The sequence below is a fragment of the Vidua chalybeata genome, chromosome 21 (assembly GCF_026979565.1).
Source record: "Vidua chalybeata isolate OUT-0048 chromosome 21, bVidCha1 merged haplotype, whole genome shotgun sequence".
Lineage (NCBI taxonomy): Eukaryota > Metazoa > Chordata > Aves > Passeriformes > Viduidae > Vidua > Vidua chalybeata.
The window spans coordinates 11,354,975-11,369,465 of record NC_071550.1 but is presented as its reverse complement, the minus strand read 5'-3'; positions in this window follow the sequence as shown (position 1 = coordinate 11,369,465).

Genomic DNA, 14,491 nt, shown 5'->3' with positions numbered 1-14,491 from the left:
TACGCAGCTCCGGATCTGGCCGAAAGCAAGTGCCGTTTGCCGGCGTCTTTCGGCAGAAGCGGCGCTTCGGAGCGCACCGCTGCCGCTCCAGTGATCTGTGCGCGAAGTAGCCGCTTCTTGGCCTCCGGCAGCCGGAGATGGCGGTAGCTTGCAAGAGGCGAAGAACGAAGCCGCGAAGAAGCCGGCTTGTGTGCGAAGCTCGCAGACAGCTGCAGGACGGTGGCTGCTGCTCTCCTGCCTCTTGAATTCACTCTTGGCATGCCAATGGAAGGTGTTCCAGTACAACTTTCCTGGGTTTTGACATAGTCGTCATGCATCCCACCTTGGAAATTCTTGTTGCTCCCCAGAGGCTCCGAGATGCAGAGAACACGGTGGCAGCTGCTGAAAAGAAGGGCAACTGTGAGTTGGTCAAGAAGCAAGAACCTAGGCAGCTGACTGTGCTTGGCAAGGAGCAGCTGCTGGATTCTTGCAATTGCCTTCAGTGCGCACAGAAGCCCGCTGCTCTGCTGCTTGGTTTTTCGCCTTCAGTCAATTACACACTGCTGAAGCTGAGGCAGGCTGTTCAGATTTGCTGCTTTTCAGCATCTCAGCTGCCCTTCTGCTCTGTGACAGCTCTCCAGGCTTCTTGCCTTCGCCAGGCTGCAACGTGCCCGCTACTACCCAGAGCTGGGCAGGAGTGGGCAGAGAGCACGGCCATCTGCCAGCAGGTTGCAGCTTGCCCAGGAAAGTGCAGTGTCCTTGGAATGTGCAGCAAATCTTATTTCCTGGCAAGGTCGGGCTAGGTGAGCAGTGCTGGTACACTTTCTCCTTGAGAACTGGAGCGGAAAAGCTTTTGGTTAAGATGTAGGCGACTAGAGAGGCAGAATACGCAGCTCCGGATCTGGCCGAAAGCAAGTGCCGTTTGCCGGCGTCTTTCGGCAGAAGCGGCTCTTCGGAGCGCACCGCTGCCGCTCCAGTGATCTGTGCGCGAAGTAGCCGCTTCTTGTCCTCCGGCAGCCGGAGATCGCGGTAGCTTGCAAGAGGCGAAGAACGAAGCCGCGAAGAAGCCGGCTTGTGTGCGAAGCTCGCAGACAGCTGCAGGACGGTGGCTGCTGCTCTCCTGCCTCTTAAATTCACTCTTGGCATGCCAATGGAAGGTGTTCCAGTACAACTTTCCTGGGTTTTGACATAGTCGTCATGCATCCACCTTGGAAATTCTTGTTGCTCCCCAGAGGCTCCGAGATGCAGAGAACACGGTGGCAGCTGCTGAAAAGAAGGGCAACTGTGAGTTGGTCAAGAAGCAAGAACCTAGGCAGCTGCCTGTGCTTGGCAAGGAGCAGCTGCTGGATTCTTGCAATTGCCTTCAGTGCGCACAGAAGCCCGCTGCTCTGCTGCTTGGTTTTTCGCCTTCAGTCAATTACACACTGCTGAAGCTGAGGCAGGCTGTTCAGCTTTGCTGCTTTTCAGCATCTCAGCTGCCCTTCTGCTCTGTGACAGCTCTCCAGGCTTCTTGCCTTCGCCAGGCTGCAACGTGCCCGCTACTACCCAGAGCTGGGCAGGAGTGGGCAGAGAGCACGGCCATCTGCCAGCAGGTTGCAGCTTGCCCAGGAAAGTGCAGTGTCCTTGGAATGTGCAGCAAATCTTATTTCCTGGCAAGGTCGGGCTAAGTGAGCAGTGCTGGTACACTTTCTCCTTGAGAACTGGAGCGGAAAAGCTTTTGGCTAAGATGTAGGCGACTAGAGAGGCAGAATACGCAGCTCCGGAGCTGGCCGAAAGCAAGTGCCGCTTGCCGGCGTCTTTCGGCAGAAGCGGCGCTTCGGAGCGCACCGCTGCCGCTCCAGTGATCTGTGCGCGAAGTAGCCGCTTCTTGTCCTCCGGCAGCCGGAGATCGCGGTAGCTTGCAAGAGGCGAAGAACGAAGCCGCGAAGAAGCCGGCTTGTGTGCGAAGCTCGCAGACTGCTGCAGGACGGTGGCTGCTGCTCTCCTGCCTCTTGAATTCACTCTTTGGCATGCCAATGGAAGGTGTTCCAGTACAACTTTCCTGGGTTTTGACATAGTCGTCATGCATCCCACCTTGGAAATTCTTGTTGCTCCCCAGAGGCTCCGAGATGCAGAGAACACGGTGGCAGCTGCTGAAAAGAAGGGCAACTGTGAGTTGGTCAAGAAGCAAGAACCTAGGCAGCTGCCTGTGCTTGGCAAGGAGCAGCTGCTGGATTCTTGCAATTGCCTTCAGTGCGCACAGAAGCCCGCTGCTCTGCTGCTTGGTTTTTCGCCTTCAGTCAATTACACACTGCTGAAGCTGAGGCAGGCTGTTCAGCTTTGCTGCTTTTCAGCATCTCAGCTGCCCTTCTGCTCTGTGACAGCTCTCCAGGCTTCTTGCCTTCGCCAGGCTGCAACGTGCCCGCTACTACCCAGAGCTGGGCAGGAGTGGGCAGAGAGCACGGCCATCTGCCAGCAGGTTGCAGCTTGCCCAGGAAAGTGCAGTGTCCTTGGAATGTGCAGCAAATCTTATTTCCTGGCAAGGTCGGGCTAAGTGAGCAGTGCTGGTACACTTTCTCCTTGAGAACTGGAGCGGAAAAGCTTTTGGCTAAGATGTAGGCGACTAGAGAGGCAGAATACGCAGCTCCGGAGCTGGCCGAAAGCAAGTGCCGCTTGCCGGCGTCTTTCGGCAGAAGCGGCTCTTCGGAGCGCACAGCTGCCGCTCCAGTGATCTGTGCGCGAAGTAGCCGCTTCTTGTCCTCCGGCAGCCGGAGATCGCGGTAGCTTGCAAGAGGCGAAGAACGAAGCCGCGAAGAAGCCGGCTTGTGTGCGAAGCTCGCAGACTGCTGCAGGACGGTGGCTGCTGCTCTCCTGCCTCTTGAATTCACTCTTGTCATGCCAATGGAAGGTGTTCCAGTACAACTTTCCTGGGTTTTGACATAGTCGTCATGCATCCCACCTTGGAAATTCTTGTTGCTCCCCAGAGGCTCCGAGATGCAGAGAACACGGAGGCAGCTGCTGAAAAGAAGGGCAACTGTGAGTTGGTCAAGAAGCAAGAACCTAGGCAGCTGCCTGTGCTTGGCAAGGAGCAGCTGCTGGATTCTTGCAATTGCCTTCAGTGCGCACAGAAGCCCGCTGCTCTGCTGCTTGGTTTTTCGCCTTCAGTCAATTACACACTGCTGAAGCTGAGGCAGGCTGTTCAGCTTTGCTGCTTTTCAGCATCTCAGCTGCCCTTCTGGTCTGTGACAGCTCTCCAGGCTTCTTGCCTTCGCCAGGCTGCAACGTGCCCGCTACTACCCAGAGCTGGGCAGGAGTGGGCAGAGAGCACGGCCATCTGCCAGCAGGTTGCAGTTTGCCCAGGAAAGTGCAGTGTCCTTGGAATGTGCAGCAAATCTTATTTCCTGGCAAGGTCGGGCTAAGTGAGCAGTGCTGGTACACTTTCTCCTTGAGAACTGGAGCGGAAAAGCTTTTGGCTAAGATGTAGGCGACTAGAGAGGAAGAATACGCAGCTCCGGAGCTGGCCGAAAGCAAGTGCCGCTTGCCGGCGTCTTTCGGCAAAAGCGGCACTTCGGAGCGCACCGCTGCCGCTCCAGTGATCTGTGCGCGAAGTAGCCGCTTCTTGTCCTCCGGCAGCCGGAGATCGCGGTAGTTTGCAAGAGGCGAAGAACGAAGCCGCGAAGAAGCCGGCTTGTGTGCGAAGCTCGCAGACAGCTGCAGGACGGTGGCTGCTGCTCTCCTGCCTCTTAAATTCACTCTTGGCATGCCAATGGAAGGTGTTCCAGTACAACTTTCCTGGGTTTTGACATAGTCGTCATGCATCCCACCTTGGAAATTCTTGTTGCTCCCCCAGAGGCTCCGAGATGCAGAGAACACGGTGGCAGCTGCTGAAAAGAAGGGCAACTGTGAGTTGGTCAAGAAGCAAGAACCTAGGCAGCTGCCTGTGCTTGGCAAGGAGCAGCTGCTGGATTCTTGCAATTGCCTTCAGTGCGCACAGAAGCCCGCTGCTCTGCTGCTTGGTTTTTCGCCTTCAGTCAATTACACACTGCTGAAGCTGAGGCAGGCTGTTCAGCTTTGCTGCTTTTCAGCATCTCAGCTGCCCTTCTGCTCTGTGACAGCTCTCCAGGCTTCTTGCCTTCGCCAGGCTGCAACGTGCCCGCTACTACCCAGAGCTGGGCAGGAGTGGGCAGAGAGCACGGCCATCTGCCAGCAGGTTGCAGCTTGCCCAGGAAAGTGCAGTGTCCTTGGAATGTGCAGCAAATCTTATTCCTGGCAAGGTCGGGCTAAGTGAGCAGTGCTGGTACACTTTCTCCTTGAGAACTGTAGCGGAAAAGCTTTTGGCTAAGATGTAGGCGACTAGAGAGGCAGAATACGCAGCTCCGGATCTGGCCGAAAGCAAGTGCCGTTTGCCGGCGTCTTTCGGCAAAAGCGGCGCTTCGGAGCGCACCGCTGCCGCTCCAGTGATCTGTGCGCGAAGTAGCCGCTTCTTGGCCTCCGGCAGCCGGAGATCGCGGTAGCTTGCAAGAGGCGAAGAACGAAGCCGCGAAGAAGCCGGCTTGTGTGCGAAGCTCGCAGACAGCTGCAGGACGGTGGCTGCTGCTCTCCTGCCTCTTGAATTCACTCTTGGCATGCCAATGGAAGGTGTTCCAGTACAACTTTCCTGGGTTTTGACATAGTCGTCATGCATCCCACCTTGGAAATTCTTGTTGCTCCCCAGAGGCTCCGAGATGCAGAGAACACGGTGGCAGCTGCTGAAAAGAAGGGCAACTGTGAGTTGGTCAAGAAGCAAGAACCTAGGCAGCTGCCTGTGCTTGGCAAGGAGCAGCTGCTGGATTCTTGCAATTGCCTTCAGTGCGCACAGAAGCCCGCTGCTCTGCTGCTTGCTTTTTCGCCTTCAGTCAATTACACACTGCTGAAGCTGAGGCAGGCTGTTCAGCTTTGCTGCTTTTCAGCATCTCAGCTGCCCTTCTGCTCTGTGACAGCTCTCCAGGCTTCTTGCCTTCGCCAGGCTGCAACGTGCCCGCTACTACCCAGAGCTGGGCAGGAGTGGGCAGAGAGCACGGCCATCTGCCAGCAGGTTGCAGCTTGCCCAGGAAAGTGCAGTGTCCTTGGAATGTGCAGCAAATCTTATTTCCTGGCAAGGTCGGGCTAAGTGAGCAGTGCTGGTACACTTTCTCCTTGAGAACTGGAGCGGAAAAGCTTTTGGTTAAGATGTAGGCGACTAGAGAGGCAGAATACGCCGCTCCGGAGCTGGCCGAAAGCAAGTGCCGTTTGCCGGCGTCTTTCGGCAGAAGTGGCGCTTCGGAGCGCACCGCTGCCGCTCCAGTGATCTGTGCGCGAAGTAGCCGCTTCATGGCCTCCGGCAGCCGGAGATCGCGGTAGCTTGCAAGAGGCGAAGAACGAAGCCGCGAAGAAGCCGGCTTGTGTGCGAAGCTCGCAGACAGCTGCAGGACGGTGGCTGCTGCTCTCCTGCCTCTTGAAATTCACTCTTGGCATGCCAATGGAAGGTGTTCCAGTACAACTTTCCTGGGTTTTGACATAGTCGTCATGCATCCCACCTTGGAAATTTTTGTTGCTCCCCAGAGGCTCCGAGATGCAGAGAACACGGTGGCAGCTGCTGAAAAGAAGGGCAACTGTGAGTTGGTCAAGAAGCAAGAACCTAGGCAGCTGCCTGTGCTTGGCAAGGAGCAGCTGCTGGATTCTTGCAATTGCCTTCAGTGCGCACAGAAGCCCGCTGCTCTGCTGCTTGGTTTTTCGCCTTCAGTCAATTACACACTGCTGAAGCTGAGGCAGGCTGTTCAGCTTTGCTGCTTTTCAGCATCTCAGCTGCCCTTCTGCTCTGTGACAGCTCTCGAGGCTTCTTGCCTTCGCCAGGCTGCAACGTGCCCGCTACTACCCAGAGCTGGGCAGGAGTGGGCAGAGAGCACGGCCATCTGCCAGCAGGTTGCAGCTTGCCCAGGAAAGTGCAGTTTCCTTGGAATGTGCAGCAAATCTTATTTCCTGGCAAGGTCGGGCTAAGTGAGCAGTGCTGGTACACTTTCTCCTTGAGAACTGGAGCGGAAAAGCTTTTGGCTAAGATGTAGGCGACTAGAGAGGCAGAATACGCAGCTCCGGATCTGGCCGAAAGCAAGTGCCGTTTGCCGGCGTCTTTCGGCAGAAGCGGCGCTTCGGAGCGCACCGCTGCCGCTCCAGTGATCTGTGCGCGAAGTAGCCGCTTCTTGGCCTCCGGCAGCCGGAGATCGCGGTAGCTTGCAAGAGGCGAAGAACGAAGCCGCGAAGAAGCCGGCTTGTGTGCGAAGCTCGCAGACTGCTGCAGGACGGTGGCTGCTGCTCTCCTGCCTCTTGAATTCACTCTTGGCATGCCAATGGAAGGTGTTCCAGTACAACTTTCCTGGGTTTTGACATAGTCGTCATGCATCCCACCTTGGAAATTCTTGTTGCTCCCCAGAGGCTCCGAGATGCAGAGAACACGGTGGCAGCTGCTGAAAAGAAGGGCAACTGTGAGTTGGTCAAGAAGCAAGAACCTAGGCAGCTGCCTGTGCTTGGCAAGGAGCAGCTGCTGGATTCTTGCAATTGCCTTCAGTGCGCACAGAAGCCCGCTGCTCTGCTGCTTGGTTTTTCGCCTTCAGTCAATTACACACTGCTGAAGCTGAGGCAGGCTGTTCAGCTTTGCTGCTTTTCAGCATCTCAGCTGCCCTTCTGCTCTGTGACAGCTCTCGAGGCTTCTTGCCTTCGCCAGGCTGCAACGTGCCCGCTACTACCCAGAGCTGGGCAGGAGTGGGCAGAGAGCACGGCCATCTGCCAGCAGGTTGCAGCTTGCCCAGGAAAGTGCAGTGTCCTTGGAATGTGCAGCAAATCTTATTTCCTGGCAAGGTCGGGCTAAGTGAGCAGTGCTGGTACACTTTCTCCTTGAGAACTGGAGCGGAAAAGCTTTTGGTTAAGATGTAGGCGACTAGAGAGGCAGAATACGCCGCTCCGGAGCTGGCCGAAAGCAAGTGCCGTTTGCCGGCGTCTTTCGGCAAAAGCGGCTCTTCGGAGCGCACCGCTGCCGCTCCAGTGATCTGTGCGCGAAGTAGCCGCTTCATGGCCTCCGGCAGCCGGAGATCGCGGTAGCTTGCAAGAGGCGAAGAACGAAGCCGCGAAGAAGCCGGCTTTGTGTGCGAAGCTCGCAGACTGCTGCAGGACGGTGGCTGCTGCTCTCCTGCCTCTTAAATTCACTCTTGGCATGCCAATGGAAGGTGTTCCAGTACAACTTTCCTGGGTTTTGACATAGTCGTCATGCATCCCACCTTGGAAATTTTTGTTGCTCCCCAGAGGCTCCGAGATGCAGAGAACACGGTGGCAGCTGCTGAAAAGAAGGGCAACTGTGAGTTGGTCAAGAAGCAAGAACCTAGGCAGCTGCCTGTGCTTGGCAAGGAGCAGCTGCTGGATTCTTGCAATTGCCTTCAGTGCGCACAGAAGCCCGCTGCTCTGCTGCTTGGTTTTTCGCCTTCAGTCAATTACACACTGCTGAAGCTGAGGCAGGCTGTTCAGCTTTGCTGCTTTTCAGCATCTCATCTGCCCTTCTGCTCTGTGACAGCTCTCCAGGTTTCTTGCCTTCGCCAGGCTGCAACGTGCCCGCTACTACCCAGAGCTGGGCAGGAGTGGGCAGAGAGCACGGCCATCTGCCAGCAGGTTGCAGCTTGCCCAGGAAAGTGCAGTTTCCTTGGAATGTGCAGCAAATCTTATTTCCTGGCAAGGTCGGGCTAAGTGAGCAGTGCTGGTACACTTTCTCCTTGAGAACTGGAGCGGAAAAGCTTTTGGTTAAGATGTAGGCGACTAGAGAGGCAGAATACGCCGCTCCGGAGCTGGCCGAAAGCAAGTGCCGTTTGCCGGCGTCTTTCGGCAGAAGCGGCTCTTCGGAGCGCACCGCTGCCGCTCCAGTGATCTGTGCGCGAAGTAGCCGCTTCTGGTCCTCCGGCAGCCGGAGATCGCGGTAGCTTGCAAGAGGCGAAGAACGAAGCCGCGAAGAAGCCGGCTTGTGTGCGAAGCTCGCAGACTGCTGCAGGACGGTGGCTGCTGCTCTCCTGCCTCTTGAATTCACTCTTGGCATGCCAATGGAAGGTGTTCCAGGACAACTTTCCTGGGTTTTGACATAGTCGTCATGCATCCCACCTTGGAAATTCTTGTTGCTCCCCAGAGGCTTCGAGATGCAGAGAACACGGTGGCAGCTGCTGAAAAAAAGGGCAACTGTGAGTTGGTCAAGAAGCACGAACCTAGGCAGCTGCTTGTGCTTGGCAAGGAGCAGCTGCTGGATTCTTGCAATTGCCTTCAGTGCGCACAGAAGCCCGCTGCTCTGCTGCTTGGTTTTTCGCCTTCAGTCAATTACACACTGCTGAAGCTGAGGCAGGCTGTTCAGCTTTGCTGCTTTTCAGCATCTCATCTGCCCTTCTGCTCTGCGACAGCTCTCCAGGTTTCTTGCCTTCGCAGACTGCTGCAGGACGGTGGCTGCCGCTCTCCTGCCTCTTGAATTCACTCTTGGCATGCCAATGGAAGGTGTTCCAGGACAAACTTCATGAGTTTTTATTTTATTTTTCATGCATCCCACCTGTCACGATCCGCTTATTGCGGGGTGTCGTGATGGTTCTTTTCACCGATCCCAAAGTGCAAAAAGGCAAACAACAAGGGACTATCAGTTAATCACAACAAATGCACCTTTATTAGGGGCCAAAACAGTAAATGTGATAGTGGGGATCGGAAAGGAGATAAAAGGAGAGCGAGAGAGAGAAGAGGGGTATGGGAATAGCTACCAACACAGGCGAGATCCTCAGTGGTCCGGACGATGGGGATCCGTCTGTCGTGTCGGGGGAGTCTCCGAAGTTCTGGTCGACTCGGGGCTCCAGTTATAGTCCACAGAGGAAAGAGGGGGGAGCAAGTGTAACAACGAAAGTCCATTGTAATCGCCACGCGGGAACAGGTGAGTCCACAGTAACCACCAAAGCAAGATGAATACAATGAAGAATAAGTCCATTTGAATCACTGAAGGGAAACAGGTCATGTCATTAGTGGTCAGACCACCAATTTCCCCTCCTCCCTATAGCAGGGGTCTCAGTCTCAGTCCTTGGGAGGAGGGTTCTCATTCTTTGTTTGTCACAATGGTAACGAGGCAGATGAGGGGTGTTCAATGAAGGACCCCGGGAGCCACCCCAAAAGTTCATTTGGCTTAAGAACGGAGATTAGAAGCAGGCCGCGCATCAGGCTGTCCCGTGCTGGGTCCACGTCAGGTCTTTGCCAAGTCCTTGCCAAGTCCTTGCCAAGTTCTTGCCAGGCCTTGTTCGGAACAGCTAGCATGACGGTTCAGTGGTTGCACCTGCACTGTGTCCTGTTCTAAGCCGGAACTGCAGTGGAGGAAGGGATTCTTTCTCGTGACAATCGGAAGGCAGAATGGAAAATGAGGGGCTTCAGACGGGCTCTTACACCACCCCGTGACTGACGATTGCCCTCGAAAGATCTTCATCAGCAGGGTTCCATGGTGTCGTCGTGGAGTCTTCAGGACTCATCTAGTGTTGGCAGCACATTCCAGGGAAAAGGGAAGAGAAAAAGGAAAGGAAAGAGAAAACAGGAAAACTAAGACAAGAATTAAATCAGCTATAGTTTGTTTAAATAATAATTAATATTAATCAATTAAACAATAAATTGATCAAATAATAAACCAGTATAATCAATATTAAGCAGTAAAGTAATAAACCTAGTATAATCTATATTACTCAGTATAATTTTATAATCAAGAAACAAAAATAATTAAAACAGTGATTAAAACAAATCATAAAAGAAAATGATGTAAAACATATCTACCAACCCTATAATCTTCCTGTGTCTACAGTCCTGGGAACATCTATAGTGTAAAGGATGTCAGCCAAGTGGTGTGCATTAATTATAGATGTTAATTTTGTTCATCGTTTCACCATTCTCCAATTTACAATAAGCAAGATTACTGATAAAACAAAACCAATCATAACTAAAATCAGAAGAACAACAACGGGATGGCACAATTTTTTCAGGATACCGGTGGCGGTGGGTGACCACCCGAAAAGGGTATCCCACCACTTGTGCTCGGCATCACTTTCCACCCGTTCTACAACACGATGTATTTCTTGCACATCATGATGAACAGTTACCAGAGTTTTCTGTCCATTCTCCTTGATTTTTCCTAGGATCTCTATTAGATCTTGATGAAGTAATAGTTGCTTTACCAAAGTAAGGTTCATCCCAGTGGGAGTAGGCAGTAGCTTGTGAATCAACATGAGATTGGATTCTAAAAGGTCATGTAAGGTAACTGGAGTTACAAAAGAAAAATCACATCCTGCAATTTTAGTAAAGTTGCAAGCACAATAATTTGAATGATTTTTAGTATCTACTACTGTACTTTCTATAAACACAGTATCACAAGCGGTTCTGAAGCAGGCACGCCCATTGCCTGTAGATAAAAGGACTGTTTCAGAAGTCTCGTTAGGATGAATATCAAAATGACAGCTATTTTGTTCTGTGTCTAAACAGATATCTTGAGCTATAATTGCATTACCTTCACAGATAAACCCTAGTTGTTCTCGGATAGTACAGGACTCTAAATTGACAGTTTGCCATTTGTCATCAATTTGACGGGCCCATTCTCTATGTTCAGAAGGATAGAAAGTGGGTCCATCATGATTTAATCCTAATGCGATGCTAGGGAATATCAAATGCACTGAGGCATTGCTTATGGTCAGCACAAAATGCTGTGGCTGTGTTTGTGTTAGGGTCATAGGTAAAATTCACTAAATTCCACCAGGATTGGAAATCTCTTTCAAAGTCAGTGGCACTGTCCCAGACTATTTTCCTAATCTCAGTAGGAAAAGTACCTTCTTCACCTTCTCTTATAATTGAGGCAGCAACTGACTGCATCCATAATTGAGCCTGGATACAGCTAAGAGCTAAGGAAACATTGCTTTGTGTGGCATTAAGTGCATCAATGATCAATTTTTTATCCTTCACATTTATCTTTTCCCAATTTGGTAGAATGTTTGATAGCAACCACTGATGTGTTCCCAAGGCCGATAAGGACGACTGCAGTGGTTGCTGTATTTTGGTCAAATCTCTAGTCGGAGAAGCCAATTTATTCATTAATACCTCTGAATTGATTCCCAATTCTGTTCCCACAACACCAGTTATGTCTCTTGGCACCCGTTTTTTAGGAGGGTTCCACTGTCGCAGCCAGGTTGTCCAAGCCTGAAAAGAGGTTTGCAAAAAGGGTGAACAAGCTGGTTGTATTTCTGAGACATTGTTTTGCATCAGCAATTTGACTTGTTTAAGAGACCATGCCGGATCAAATAATATCTGTTGTTGGCCAGTTTTCCTGATTATATATGGTCCAACTTCAAAAATTTTCGGGGTAAGCATAACTGGTGGCTGGGCTCGAGTGGTGGTAGTGGTGGTGGTGTAAACCGTAGTAGATTGAGCTACAGCATTTATTATAAACTTAAAAGAAAGCCCTTTGGTGTTTTTTCCCCATAAACAAACCACTTCTGCAGTCTGTGTTAGTGTAAAATTGTGCCAACAATCCTGTACGCTTGGGTGCGTGCAGACCTTTTTGTGCTTAAAGAGATCCTTTCACTTTTTCTGCATGCTACCACAATTAGTTCAGACCACGGTCACTCAGCTGGTTTCTGGCCATGGGGTTGTGGTAGGATGCAGAAAAGTATTACCAGTTTGATCATGGATTAGGTGGTCTTCATGTCCCTCGGAGTTCTTCTGGAAAAGTAAACACAACAGAATTCTGCCGCCGAGAGGCAGAAAAGTTAGAATGATGGAATTATCCAGCATGTATTTGTCCAATGCTCTTTCCCTAGAGCACCAGAGGCTTCCCATGCATATTTATTCAGAGGGGGTTTTAGCACAAGTGCTACTAGTCCTATAGTAAGAGAGGTCCACCAGAACAGGTTGGCCAGGGTCATGAGCTGGATGATTAGGATCATTTGGTACAGAGCATAGGAGTCAGTGTAGATGCAGACCAAAGAGGAATTCTGTGCTTCTCGTTGAAAAACACTCCAGACAGCTATCAGCTCCCCAATGTGTGCACTACCTTCTCCCTCTGTAATCATTTGCTCACCAGAGGAAAAGTGGAGGGCTTCTGCCCTATATTTCCATCCTTTTCCTTTCCCTTTAGCAGAAGCATCAGTAAACCAAGAGTTTGCTGATTGTTTGGGGCAGAAAGGAGGGGTTACTTTGATTACAGAGGCAGGTTTGTCCAAGCTCTCAGTTTCTTGGATTGGTAAAGTTTTTACAGATCCTTCTGTCATTGAGAAGAAGTTACAGTAATGTTCAACCTGAGCATACCACTTTCTCACTAAGGCCCTCTGGGCCACCCCGTCAGGAGGGGGAGTCCCACTAAGTGGCTGTCTTAATAACCTTGAAGGGGCCTCTCAATACAATTGGTTGTTTTCGTGCAATTTTTTCTACTTCTATGAAAGCTAAGATAACCATCAACAATCCTTTTTCCCAGGTAGTGTATCTTTTCTCAGCATCTTTGGAACCACGGGAGTAAAAACCAACAGGTCTTGTCAGACCCTCAGGACCCCGCTGCCATATGTGTACTGACAGCCCTGAGGATGGCAAATCCCCATTCCACCTGGAAAGGATCTGTAGGATGGATAGGGGTCACTGCTTGATGAGCTGTTGCTTCAAAAATCAGCAATTGCAATGCTGACTCCTGAGAAAGACTCCAATCCCATTTCACCCTTTCCTCAACAAGTCATAAAGGGGAACAAATGGGTCCTTCTGCTTACTAGGAAATCTATCTGGTCTTTCTACAGGAGATACAGCTGCTATCGTTTTTGGAAGGAGAATTGCTGTAGGTTTGAGTGATTCTGGAAGCCCACAAATTCAAGGGGTCGTTATCTCGGGCTTCACAGGTAATTGCATCAGGGATTCAAAGTCAGGAATTAATTTCTTTTTGTGAGTCATTTGCAGGCAAGCAGCTTTGTGCACATTTTCCAAGAGTTGGTCGGGGGTACTAATTCTAGCTATGGGATCTCCCCTTTCCAAGGGGCTTGTTCCCCCGGCCCAAAAAGCTGCACGCTGTGTCAGGGACCATGTGTCACCTTTCTCTCCTGTTGTTAAGAAGACACCATGTCCCAGTACCCACTGGCTTCCTGTTCAGTTAATTGAATTTGATCACCACCAGTGAGGGACACCCGGAAAGCATATTCTGTTTCTGATTCATGTGGAGGGTGTCCATATTCCCTTTTAAGCTTAGCTAGCTCAGTGGCAGTGTTTAGTTGTTATGGTATGTGTTTGGTTGTGATGTGAGGTTCGAGATCATCACTGAGATAGCTATACACTGAGATAGTTTTAATCAAGGGTCTCAAGTGATGGCAGCAATGTTCCCCACAATTACTTGCTGCTTCAAGTTCTTGATGAGGATAGATTTGTTTCATGTGAGGAGTTTCCTTCTCCTCAGGCTCTGTAGAGGAATCAGCATGATGTGATTTGTTAACATGTTCCTCTGTTAAGGCAGCTCGCAATGCATAGATCACATCTTTTGCTTCATAGAACTGTTTTTGCAAAATTTCAACTAGATTTTGAAGGGAGTCTATTAGAGCATGTTCCTCACTTCTTCGCTCGAAGCCATTTTCTATAGCTGCCGTAAGACAAGCTCCCAAAACTGAGCATAAGATAGTTTTATTTTTGCCCAGTTTGAATTTTGTTTCATGCTGTAATGAACACACTCTATCAATAACATTTTCTAAGTTCAACCAATTACTCTGTGCCCATTTTTCTCCTTCCGTAGAAGGTCTGGCATTGTGTTTGGCTAGTAGTGCATAAAATTCAGCTTTCATTTCAAGGCTAAGATTGTCACTCATTTTGTGAAGGGACCAAAACCACGACAGGGAGCTACAAACTTAAGTTCCACAAAACTACACAGCCCTCGCTGTGTCGCCCTTCGCTTCCCTGGCTGGGTGAAAGGACAATAATCTGCCTGGGAGGCTCTGCTTAGTTGCTTCAAGTTGTCCCTTCCTTCCCAGACCAGATACACAACAACAACAAAACAAATGTCCCACCTTTAGCACTAGTGGATCTTTGTGAATTTCCAAAGACAGTGTGGGTGCCTTTTCAGCTGCAACCCTTCTGTCTAGACAGAAATCCTGTCCGTGACGTCAATTTTAATGTCACGATCCGCTTCTTGCGGGGTGTCGTGATGGTTCTTTTCACCGATCCCAAAAGTGCAAAAAGGCAAACAACAAAGGACTATCAGTTAATCACAACAAATGCACCTTTATTAGGGGCCAAAACAGTAAATGCGATAGTGGGGATCAGAAAGGAGATAAAAGGAGAGCGAGAGAGAGAGAGAGAGAGAGAAGAGGGGTATGGGAATAGTTACCAACACAGGCGAGATCCTCAGTGGTCCGGACGATGGGGATCCGTCTGTCGTGTCGGGGGAGTCTCCGAAGTTCTGGTCGACTCGGGGCTCCAGTTATAGTCCACAGAGGAAAGAGGGGGGAGCAAGTGTAACAATGAAAGT